Source organism: Anabrus simplex, chromosome 5 (genome assembly GCF_040414725.1).
Source record: "Anabrus simplex isolate iqAnaSimp1 chromosome 5, ASM4041472v1, whole genome shotgun sequence".
Taxonomy (NCBI): Eukaryota; Metazoa; Arthropoda; class Insecta; order Orthoptera; family Tettigoniidae; genus Anabrus; species Anabrus simplex.
In genome coordinates this window covers 323,432,032-323,444,418 of record NC_090269.1, presented here as the reverse complement: position 1 = coordinate 323,444,418, position 12,387 = coordinate 323,432,032, and the positions used below count along the sequence as shown (strand labels likewise).

Sequence of the window (12,387 nt, the reverse complement as noted above, 5' to 3'; positions counted from 1 at the left end):
TAGAGTTTTATCATCATCTTTCATGTCTGATATTTATTCTTTTGTAAAAACGGCTTATAAGGCCTGGTCCTAGGAAGTCTTTCCTTTTCAGAGGTTTTCTATCTTGCTAAGAAGGAAGTGAGGAAACACATGAAAACACATTGAAAAATGCAAGTTGATGTTTTTATTTTATTTATTTGTCTTACTTTCTCTCAAAAATTCAAGATTTCACAGACCTCCAATTTTATACAATCCTAATCATATGGATGTGACTTTATGATTGGAATTCTACATTCATTCACTGAAACGTGAACCATTGTCCCATTAGCAGGAAGTTAGCAGTGAGATTACTGAATTATCATGTCCACTCAGAGCAAGTTAATAAACGGAGAACTCTCTTGTATCCTTTTTGCAGTGAATAGTTTTGATACATATTGCTATCTTCAGCTTTTCCAGCCCAGATATTTCTTCTTTGTACACTTGGTCTTTATTTTCTTTTAGTTGGTGCAACTTGGAAAACAGAAGCTGGCAGAAAGTGTGCCTTGTAGTCATTAGATGTCACTATGTGACTTAAATCTCTCTAGCAAATGGAAAAAAAAAAAGTTTTATTTATTATCAGCAGCCAATTCTGTCAAAATTATGTGGCTTCTTAAATTTTCAAGTTACATGCTTCTTCTCAAATTCTTTCTAAGCAGATGGTTCGGGGCTGTTCTCCGTGAGTAACTCTGCAGTCTTTGGAAAATCTATATCTGATTGGTCTTCAGTGGTCTCTTCAGTTTCACGAACAAATTTTGTCCATCTGTTGTCTTTCTTGCAAGCATTGTGGCCAAACCCTCTACCATTTTAAGGTGGCTGTTCTCTCCAGGATGTTATTAACCTCCATAACAACTCTGATGTCTCCTGCAATCTCATTGACCTCTCCATACCTTTTTGGGATATTCTGACTTTCTCAGTAGCAAACTCATTCAGTGCCCAGGTTTCACAGCCTTAAGTCAGCATGGGGAGAATGCACTGACCAAAACCTTTTTATTTCCCTTCAGATTTACAAGCATGTTTGATCTGACGATTGGTGAATGCCTCTTAAATGTCACTTGTTGTTGTTGTTGTTGTTGTTGCCAGGCTGAGAAGCCAGATGGTAGAGTGCAGATTTTAAAGACCAAGTTCTGGTTCATTCCAATGCTACTTGTAAGTGCTGAAATATACCAGCATAAAACCAATTTATTGCTAAGGGTAAGACAACTAGAATATTAATCTTGTTATAGATTTGTTTGATGATTTCTTCTACTGTTTTTCCCACACCTGTGAGGTTGCAGGTGCGAACTATGTGGCGCTTGTGGATATGGCTGTTTTACGGCCGGATGCCCTTCCTGACACCAACCCTATGAGGAGGGATGTAATCACTATTGTGGGTTTCTCTGGTGGATGATGGTGTGGTGTCTTGTACTGTCTGAATATGCAGAAGAGAGTGTTGGGACAAACACAAACATCCAGCTCCTGAGCCAGAAGAATTAGTCGGATGCAGTTAAAATCCTCTGTCTGGTCAGGAAATGAACTCAGGACACTCTGAATTGAAGGTCTTAACTATAGTAGTAGTAATGACAATCCACAATGTGTTTCCCGTCTTTTTACCAGCTCAGGAATGGACTGAATGAAATCCCCATCTAGCAACAAGTATAGGAATTGTGCTGGCTGCCAAAGCCTGTCATACTCCTCTAGGGCAATGATTTGACTGACAGATGAAATGATGCAATGGAAGATGATGGGGTAAGCCCGGAATACCTGGAGAAAATCCTGTCCTGCCTCTGCTTTGTCCAGCACAAATCTCACATGGAGTGACAGGGATTTGAATCACGGAACCCAGTGGTGAGAGCCCAGCGTGCTGCTGCCTGAGCCACGGAGGCTTAGTAGTAGAGAGAGATCCCTCACTACTGTGTACAAAATAGCCTATGACTAAGAAAACATCTCAAAGAGAAAAGGTTCTTCGTATGCTGTCGACGTGCGGAAATAAATCCTGTGAGAGTACGTTCTATTTCGCTTTACAGTAGCAGCTGTTACTCTGTTAAATTAATCAATTTAATAACAGAAGAGATTCCATTTTGGTAGTAAAGCAGCATCACAGGATATTATTCGTATCATTTACATGAGGAGAGTATTTGAGTTATTTTTATGTTTACAAGATATTAGATATTTTTATGTTAGTAATACTTTCCTTACTAGAGACTTTCTCAACACAGAGGCGTCCGTATTTTACATTATTTTTTCTTCTGTTGCTTATATAATGCAGCCTTAATTATTATTTAAAATTGTAATAACATTCACATAAAAGCAGAAATCGCCCATACTTTCAATAAGTAAAATTCTTTCAAGAATAAAATTACTGTGTCCACCTATTCAATACAATTATATTTTGTAGTGATTAAATCCTACATGAATTATAAACACTAGTTAGGAACATGTTTTGCCCTACTTTTTGGCATCTTCAGCCTAATACTAATCTTAAAGTCAAGTCTTAAATCTAATAAACATTGGAACTTAATACTAAATACAATGGTCTTATGCTAAAAAATTTTTTTACAAAAGTTGTGCTTTAGGTGATATTTACATAGTTTACAATATGTACAGTAACTGAGCAAATGTCATGGGATAGCGGGGCACTGATGTGCAGGTGTGTTGTCTGTGCACCACACGCCCCCTGTGCCAGCGGCAGTTGTATAGGAGACCTTGTGAGCAGTGGCTGTGCATGTGATAGGTGTAACATGGAACGTTGTCGTGAGCTGACACCGTTCGAACAGGGTATGGTGGTCGGTGCCCTACGGATGGGAAGTGCGATTTCGGAAGTGGTGTGGGAATTTGGCTTCACACGATCAACTGTGTCCAGGGTGTGTGTGAATGGTTGAATGCGGGTGTCACCGTCCACAACAGACGAACGACCGGCTGTCCAGACACCCTCGATGACTGTGATTGGCGACATCTGAGACGGATTGTCGATAGTGACAGGCAACCGTGCAACAAATCACGGCTCAATTCAACACAGGCTGTGCTAGACACATCTCCCAGTGGAACAGATGCTGTTGTAGCTACTCCCAACCTGGGGTACAGGCTGATGGGTTTCAGAGGCATTTCCTGCTCTGGGGGACCATCTCTCTCCCAAGAGGGTTGCTGTGCCTGATGCCACTGGTCCTCTTAGTGTATCAGGTTATTTTCTGCCATCCAACTCATGGTGTTGATTTGTTGGCTATATCATCTGCTTCATTACCATAGTAGTCACCTGGACAGACCCAACAAAGAAACGCTAGTACTGGTGCCTCCAAATGGTACACCACTGAAACCGAGGTCTGCAAACAACCTGAGGTACTAGAATAAGGTACTTCGGATGGCTTTGGATTCCATGCAGCATGCAGATGGCAAGAGATTACTAAGCACAACCACTGTTGTTATTAAGAAACCAACAGTGGGCATAGGTGTGGTATTAGTGGACCAAGAGTGAAGTCATTGATGACTGTTCATGTCTCTCTTGGTATTCTTAAGGTTGTAAATGTTATTATAATTAATTATAATAATAATAATAAAAAAAGTAAATGTTATTTCTCAGCTCCTACTTAACAGATTGAGATAAAACCAATTGCAGTGAAATTCTGGATGTGTACTTTAAAACTGGCAAGTTTAATGAAAAATAGGCTAACTTTTTCTTGGTGTTAATTCAATCCAGTGTTCTTCATGGCAATGAAAACCGACTGATGAACATGAAGAAGTGTGCCAGAGATGGAAAAGATACATTGAGAAATGTTATGAGGTTCAATCATTGCTAACTTAACCAAGGGATTCTGGGGGAAAAAATCTGGAAGACTTGCTCAGACCAGAAGTGACAAGGAGAATATTTTAAGGCAATCGCTGAACTGAAAGAAGGGAAAGCAGCAAAATATGATGAACTGACTAGTGAATTGATTCTAAATTCAGATGAAGTATCTCAGAACTATATGCTTAACTGCAGCATTGCTTACAATTCAAGAACACTTACTGGAACTGTGTAATTAAATCAAGAAATTTAAGAAATATTAAAATGTGGTTATTGAAGTTATAGCATACAACATATGAAATACATCAGTGTATTGCCCTTATGATTCAAGCTATAGTCCTTGGTTCTGTAAAACTTTTTTGTTCAACCTATCAATGATCGTCATCGGTATTACTTTCAGTTGAAGTATCACTTGGCAGTCCTCGCTATAAATCATCACCACTTCCATTGTCAGGATTTACAGACAACTCAGAACCTAAATATGCCACTAAATGCAGATAGCTGTCTTCACTGTCATTCATTACTAATGTTATTCCACATGCTCATGGCTGCTCACTAATATGGTGCTACCAGTGAGAGAGCACAAAAGGAATATTGGTGGTAGGTGATAAATAATTACAGGCCTAATGCTAGCAGCTTGGATTTCAACAGCATTTTTTGCGCATGCCCAAGAAATGCGTAAACATGTATGAATTATTAACTGCCACTTTATTAACTTCACAGATGTGAGTTGTCGTCGTCATTTTGCCAGCTCCATTTTCCCAGGTGTCGTGTACAAACACTCACCACTTCTTCCTGTCAAAGTATAGTTTCTGTTCTTCAATGTCCTCCCACTTGAAATTCCTCATGCTGACCTGATTTCACTGTGTGTATCCATCGATTCCTTGGCCTCCCTACTGGCCTCTCCCTTTTCACTTTTCCTTCAAAGTAATTCCGTGCTGTTCTTGTACTGGTCCATCCTCATAACATGTCCAAACCATTGTAGCCTGAGTCTTTCTAAAAGCTCAGTAACAGGAATTTTGATGCCTGCCTCCTCCCTGTTTGTTTCATTTCTATTCTTATATTTTCCGATGTATTAGGGGAAAATGCCAAGTCAACTGCTGCAGCAAACAATACATTGAAGTGAGCCAATGAAAGTAAACTCTCACAGCAGAAATGTTAAGCTAATCAATGTATGAAATGGGTAAAGTCCCTGAAGATTTTCAGGAACACTGAAATGTAAAGAATACCACACAGCTAGCCTCTTGTTACATAACTATATACATAAAATAAGAATTTTGTCTTACATTGCTCTTAATTTTTAAAATCATTATTTCTGTATTGTTTGTGTCCACAGTAAGAAGGAATTTAATGAAAATTTAAAAGTGGTACGTAAAATTGGGGGAAAAGGTACCACACTTTAGCCTATAATTTTATTCACACTGGGTGAAATGGTAGTTCAAGGGAAGGCCTAAAATTGAATTCAATTTAAATATCTATGTTATTAGGGTCTTGTCAATAAATACTGTATAACAAAATTTATAGAGAATTTCCTATCATTTGTGTCTTATACAGTTTTACCTACCCACTATAATAACAGAGATACATATTAATGAATTTAGACTTTTGTTGGTTAGTCCATATCGACACAGAGCATCGCTAACATGGAAACATTTTTCGGTCGTGTTAAATGGCGATGGTGTTGGTTTTTGTCATGGTTGTCTTAAGGTGGAAAATCGCATTATCAGTCCATATCGACAAGGAAAATTGTGAAGTTGATTATCAAAATGTGGAAAACATCATTAAGGAATGATCGCTTGAAGAGGAAGTCGTGAAAGGAGGAAGGATAACTCCCTGTACGCTGGATAACCTAATATCACAGTGTTGGAAGAAAACTAAATGTAAAGGCCTAGAATATCAAAAGCACACAAAATTGATCAACAATAACATTACAGTGGTTATTGTTTGTTGTGACTTGCTTCGTTTCTTATGCTGCCACTCGTCTCCGATAGGTGGGATTACTGCTACATCCTAAGTAGAACAGCCTACCTGAATATTGTCTGGAAGTAGTTAGGGAATTAGATTCTTTTTTAGCATGCCATTCCTCTGGCTCATACATGTTCTGGTTAATTACTGGTATGTGACACTGGTTCATCATAGTATTCTGGCTATTTGATCCCTACTCTGAGGCACTGATAGGAATGAAGAGTGTGCACACTTAACAGAAATGGCAGAGCAGTGTTCCATGCTGTCTGTGGCTTGGTCTTTCCAGCTCTGGAACTCCACACTATTAGAATGCCAGCGTAGTATTATTCGTGAAAAGTGAGAAACTGTGCCTTTTTTCATTTGATTAAGCATTTCATGTGATAGCAGTCCAGTCAGTTAATACTGTATTCTGACAAGAATACTGACGTCGTCATAATGACCTATACAGAGTTTTTAATATTTGTCTGCATCTGTTACAACCTCATGGGAAAATGGATCGGTGGATTTTAATGAAACTTGATATTTTAGTTTAGAATAAGGTCAAGTAGGATGTTAACTATAAGTTACCCCAAAAGTTATACCAGGAGTGGCTGCTTCAAAAGAGTTAATTTTACACAAAAATAGCTCATGGCGAATTTTTGTTCTATACATTTTTCTGTTACATTGAAAAATAAGGGGAATGACTGTGGCAGTCATGTGAATGTTTAAGTCAAAGAGCTGGTAACTTTGTAGACTAAAGAGAGATGCTATGAAGATTGTTCCAACAACATTTAAAAGGTTATGTACACCTGTCAATATTTTTTGTTTATTAACCCAATACTTGGCTTTCTTTTATACCAGGCGGAAGAGATCAAGTCAAGATCGGCAGTAAAGAAAGAACAAGAAAAAGATGAAACTGTAAAGGGCCACAGAGAACAAGAAAACGAGTACATCATGACAAGCCACTGCCAGGAAGAGGCATGCCCACTTAGTGCCTCAGAACCTGGGGAACAATATGAGGCGTAGACAAAAAATTTCATCATGGACGTGCTAAGTGATTGTCCCGTCAACAGTGTGTACTACAGCTAGTATCAAATGTATTAATGAGAATCATGTCAAATAGAATTAGCATTCAAATAGAGCAAGATCTGTCAGTAGGCCAGTTTGGTTTCAGAGGAAATAGGGTAACTAGGGAGGCCATGTTGGTGAAATTAATGCAAGTGTCAAAAAAATGTTTTATTGCATTTGTGGATCTGGAAAATAATTTTATTGTATTGTGGTTTGAGGCACTTTTTATGCTTAAAAGTGGAAGCAGTTACTTCCTTGCTGGTTTGCTGTTCTAATAATTGAATGGAATTTCCATAGCATTCCCTTTGTCTGTGGTAGACTTCTACCAAAGCTGCTACATAGCAGATTCTCCCTCGCGTGAATTGTCCAGTTAAACTTGTTGCAGCTTATTCTCTCAGTTAACTTGTATAAGCAATAAGAGTTATCATGTTTCATGCCAGTGATTTGAATAAAGAGCTTATGATAAGATTAGGTAGCTTTTCTGATGTCTGTGCACTGTTTTGGTTATCTATCTACAGATCTCATCCATGTCTGTTATAGGTTTTACCTTTTTCTTACCAGTTTTACAATCTACCCTTGAAGTTACCACTTTTCTGCACAGTGAAATGTCTAAAACATCCGTGCATTTTTCTTGTCACAGTGGAGGGCCCTTGATGTGAAAACAGTGGTCAAAAGGTGTTGCCATTCCCAAACAGCCAATATCATTCTCTGTCATAGTTAGTATAGGTATTAAAAACTGAATCATGGCAACATATTGCTTTTCATTTTTGGAACTAGTTGACTTAGAGTGTATATTTAATCTAGGTTGTAATGTACCGTACCTGTTAAAATTTTATACAAACTTTACCTTACCAAAGAATTGGATATGTCTTATTTCAGGAGGGAACTGGCAGGCACAGATTTTGGTGACATATTTCGAGCTGTATGATCACACGTCAGTGGAAAAATATCCTAACATTCCGTTTGTTAATTATTTCAAGATCAAATATTTAGTAGCTCAGGATGTTCAGAAGTGTACTAGAAATTTGGTGTAGTGTTTTGAGAGTGAATAACATACAGTGACATATGAACCAGTAGATATTCATGTCAAGGTACAGAGCTGAAATTTCCTCAGTACTTTTAAAATGGAGTTAAACTGTTAAAACAGTAAAACTCCTGCAATCAAGAACAAAGTTTTGACCACTTAACAGAGTATGAAAATTTAAAATGTAATTGTAGTTTATGCAAGAAAACATGAATAAAGTGCTTAAAATAGCTTTCTTATTTTATTTCAAGTAAAATTGTCTGAAGTTTGTTACATTAAATATCCTGATATATGAGAAAACTCCTTGTTCAACACAACTTTATTTCAATTTTGAAATGAAGAAAGCAGCATGACTGTTGTTTTGATTAGACTTCATGAAGACTCTAAATTCATATCTCATTGTTTCTGAAGTTTATGTTTTGTTTGTATTAAATCACAGCAGTGGACTGTTTTCTTTTCTTGTGTGAAGTGGCAATACATGCATCTTAGTTATTGTCATTCATGGCAGTGGACTAGCAGAGTTAAAAGCTTTTAATTATATTTTCTATTTCTTTTCTGTTATGTGCACATTAATTTTTATTGGCATATTTTTTTTACTGTACAATTATGGTTCGTGGTGTGGGTTACTGTAGTCATGTCCTAGTTCGTGAACCATGGGTAATGGCTGAGGGCCTAGTAAGTGGTCCTGAGAGTCGGGATACCAGTTGCTACGGAATGGGAGTGGGCATCTCGGACATATTCTGAGTCATGGTCCTCCTTGTGCTCAGGTGGCTAGGACTATACAATTCACCGGTGGTCCCTAACCCGCTGGAGGAGAGATCCTCACTTGGACTATGTGTAAGTAGGCTAGCATCCTGCTTCACAAATTTACTGAGCTCAGAACATTTTAAGCAAACCTTGGACCTATGGGAGTAACTGAGTCCCACTCCCATTTGAGAGACGAGGGACTCCTTGCAAACAACTTGGCGAACGAAATGGAATTTGATGCAGAGCTATCAATATTAATGGAGCTTATGGGAGAAAGAAAGAACTTGCTGAGTCAGAGGAGGAGGATGCATATGGATGTGCCAGGAGTAAGTGATATTCGGGTAAGGGGAGATAACGAGGAAGAGATAGGAGATTATAAAGTGTACTTGACGGATGTTAAGAAGGGAAGGGCAGAGTTTGGGGTAGGATTGTTCATCAGGAATACTATTGGACGCAACATAGTTTCACATAAATGAGTGAATGATGTAGTTAGATTTGGTAGTTGGGGGAATTGGGACGAGAATTGTCTCAGTGTATTCACCATGTGAGGGTGCATATAAGAATGAAGTTGACAAGTTTTATGAAGCTTTGAGTGACATCCTATTCAGGGTGAACAGCGAGGATAGGATAGTGCTAATAGGCTATTTCAATGCGGGAATTGGAAATAGAACTGAAGGATAGGAAAGGGTGATTGGTAAATGTGGGGAAGAGAAGCATTTGCTGGATTTCTGTGCTAGTATGGGTTTAGCAGTTACGAATACATTCTTCAAGCATAAGACTATTCACCGCTACACATGGGAGGGTAGGGGTACCGGATCCATAATAGACTATATCTTAACCAACTTCAAATTCAGGAAATATGTTAGGAATGTACAGGTTTTTTGGGGATTTTTCGATGATACAGACTACTATCTGATCTGTAATGAACTAAGTATCTGTAGGCCTAGGATAGAGAAAGTGAAATCTGTCTGCAAACGAATAAGGGTAGAAAATCTCCAGGACGAGGAAATTAGACAGAAGTACATGGATATGATTAGTGAGAAGTTCCAAACAGTGGACAGTAAGCAGGTTCAGGATATAGAAAGAGAATGGGTGGCATACAGGGATGCTGCAGTGGAAACAGCAAGGGAATTCCTACGAACAACTGTGTGTAAAGATCGGGAAAAAGCGAACATATTGGGGGGACGATGAAGCTGGATGGACTCAAGATATCTTATTCATAAGTTAGATATAACAAACATGAAAGCAACAAGAATAATTGCTGGTACAAACAGGTGGCAACAATGGCAGGAGGGTACTGAGAATGAGGAAATAAAGGCTAAGTTAGGAATGAACTCAATGGATGAAGCTGTACGCATAAACTGGCTTCGGTAGTGGGGTCATGTGAGGCAAATGGGGGAAGATGGGTTACCTGGAAGAATATTGGACTGTTATGGAGGGTAAGAGAAGTAGAGGGAGACCAAGATGACTATGTTTAGATTCGGTTTCTAACAATTTAAAGATAAGAGGTACAGAGCTAAATGAGGCCACAGCACTAGATGCAAATAGAGGATTGTGGTGACGTTTAGTAAATTCACAGAGGCTTGCAGATTGAACTCTGAAAGGCATTACGGTCTCTAATGATGTGTGTACGACTGGGCGAGTTGGCCGTGTTATTAGGGCCACACAGCTATGAGCTTACATCCGGGAGATAGTGGGTTCGAACCCCACTGTCGGCAGCCCTGAAGGTGGTTTTCCGTGGTTTCCCATTTTCACACCAGGCAAATGCTGGGCTGTACCTTAATTAAGGCCATGGTCGCTTCCTTCCCACTCCTAGCACTTTCCTATCCTACCGTTGTCATAAGACCTATGTGTGTCGGTGCAACGTAAAGCCAATTGTAGGAGAAAAACAAAATGTACTGTACAGTTTGTTTTGTTTCAAAATTCTTCTGTATATGATACATTTGAATGCTGGAATATATGCATATTGATGAGTCTCATTCTTTACAAGTTTTGAGCTGCTTCTGGGGCTTTACAAACAACACTAGTTCTGCAGGAGTTCCATTCATTGAAAAGATGAGGTCCTATTGTTAGACTCAAAGGAGATCAGATCTTTTTCCTCTGTCTGATCTCCATTTTCAGCACTGAATTTTTCAAGCATCTATTGTACAGCTCCCATTTGAAACTTGATGTACGTCCCGCCAAAAACTTTTGTGGTTTTTGGAGAGGCTGAGGTGCCGGAATTTAGACCCGCAGGAGTTCTTTAACATGCCAGTAAATTACCGACACGAGGCTGACGTATTTGAGCAGCTTCAAATACCACCAGACTGAGGATCGAACCTGCCAAGTTGGGGTCAGAAAGCCAGTGCCTCAACCGTTTAAGCCACTCGGCCTGGCTCTGAATGAACTTGTGGTGTAGTGAGGAAGAGTTAACGTGGTTCATGCCCATACTATGAGTAAAGAGCTTACGGTACCATTAAGTAGGTTTCCTGATACTATTCACCGTTTTGGTCATCTCTCCACAGGTCCCATCAATTTATTGTAATATATGACTGTTATAGATTTTAATCTTTTGCATTCTGGAGACAGTGGGTTTGAACTCCACTGTTGGCAGCCCTGAAGATGGTTTTCGGTGGTTTCTCGTTTTCACACCAGGCACACCTAAATTAAAGCCAAGGTTGCTTTCTTCTTACTCTTATCCCTTTCTTATTCAATCATCACAGTAAGACATATCTGTGATGATGCGATGAAAGGCAGATTCTAAAAAATGGTTTTAACTTTTTCTTGCAAGGTTCACAATCTGCCCTTGAAGTTTCCACCATTTCTGCACAGTGAAATGTTGAAAACATCCATGCATTTTTCTTGTTGCACCATGTTAGTGCTAACAGTAATTCCAAAGCAGAACAAAAAGTTGACTTGTCTTTTCTTCAGTCTCTCAGCCATTTTAGGCATATCTGTTCTTGTAGACCTCATTGTGTAGCAAACATTGACTTTTGTCCTTTTGTATAACCAACAAAATATGCTATTTGCTTTACGTCGCACCGACACAGGTAGGTCTTATTGCGACGATGGGATAGGAAAGGCCTAGGAAGTGGAAGGAAGCGGCCATGGCCTTAATTAAGGTACAGCCTGGTATGAAAATGGGAAACCACGGAAAACCATCTTCAGGGCTGCCGACAGTGGGGTTCGAACCCACTATCTCCCGATTACTGGATACTGGCCGCACTTAAGCGACTGCAGCTATCGAGCTTGGTACCAACAAAATAAAAAGATGGTTCGTGTACTGGTTGTCACAATAGAGGGTGTGTTCTTTTCAAAAATATTGCTTTATCAGTGCAGCTACCATGTCTCCAGAGATGTTTAGCAATGAAAACTAATGTTCAATTTATGAAGATGTTCAAGTAACAGAAATCTTGTTTCGTGTTTGTCTTTTTATTTTTTTTACCCTGTCAGGAATATACTGTGTGATTTTTAGCATGCTCTTGAATAGAAATAGGCTTTTATTGATGTATGCATTTTCATAAAGATAGTAAAGTGATTGTTTACAAACTTTACTTTGTATAAGGAGTCAGTGTTGTAATGTTCTTTGTTGTTGGAAATATCAAGAAACCCCGACATACTCAGAAATTGGTATCGAGATAACAATTGGTAAAAATTGATGTACATTTTCAGAGAATGAAATTCCAATACCAATAAGGAGTTGTGCTGGATAAACAAAATTTGGTAGGTGTGTTTACACATCTAAAAGATGACACCTTTTCAAATTTGCGTGCTGATTGAAAAGGAGTGGTGCTAGTAGTGCTACTATGACTTTGCAAAGCAAGTTTACTTTAAATGTGAGCTTTACACT

The 12,387-nt window shown here is 38.9% G+C and overlaps 1 protein-coding gene across 7 annotated transcripts in view; it reads left to right on the top strand.

Moving 5' to 3' along the window:
- The window catches only part of LOC136874049 (F-box/LRR-repeat protein 20), a 458,706-nt gene that overhangs the window by 83,450 nt on the left and 362,869 nt on the right, over nucleotides 1-12,387 (top strand). Inside the window, exon 3 of one of the 7 annotated variants that reach the window (XR_011018275.1) lies at nucleotides 6,581-8,043. The exons of the other annotated variants lie outside the window; for them this stretch is intronic. The gene's annotated coding sequence lies outside the window, so the exon portion shown is untranslated. Of the gene's footprint in view, nucleotides 1-6,580; nucleotides 8,044-12,387 lie in introns of those variants that run through there. 7 annotated transcript variants of the gene reach the window in all.